We start from the raw sequence: 319 nt of genomic DNA, 5'->3' as shown, positions 1-319 counted from the left end.
TGACTGCTGCAAACCGCATTTTCGTGTAATTTTTACCTCACGCCATAGACCTTTGTAAAGTGTGTACAAAATTATACGATGTTTTAGATTTGACAAACATCCATTTGTGTCCGTATAGCTCGGTCAAGGATCAGTTCCCACTCCGCGGAGTGCCATCTTGTCGTGGTGAGTGGGCTCCTCCCGGGCGATGTCGCCCCCTTCACGGCCCCTTCCCCGGTGCTAAGTGTGGCGCCGTGGTTGATGCCGGGCGGGGGTTTCCGTCTCGGGTGGCCAAGGGCACTCCATCGGGTAGGTTACCTGCGGTGACACCGGTCACAGC

General features: G+C 55.5%; 1 protein-coding gene across 1 annotated transcript in view; it reads right to left on the bottom strand.

Moving 5' to 3' along the window:
* LOC108765845 (fatty acid synthase) overlaps positions 1-319 on the bottom strand; it is a 21,012-nt gene that overhangs the window by 10,334 nt on the left and 10,359 nt on the right. The gene's annotated exons all lie outside the window — the stretch shown is intronic.

Source organism: Trachymyrmex cornetzi, unplaced genomic scaffold, assembly GCF_001594075.2.
Source record: "Trachymyrmex cornetzi isolate Tcor2-1 unplaced genomic scaffold, Tcor1.1 scaffold557, whole genome shotgun sequence".
NCBI lineage: Eukaryota > Metazoa > Arthropoda > Insecta > Hymenoptera > Formicidae > Trachymyrmex > Trachymyrmex cornetzi.
The sequence above is the reverse complement of the archived record's forward strand: the minus strand, read 5'-3'. Positions and strand labels throughout refer to the sequence as shown.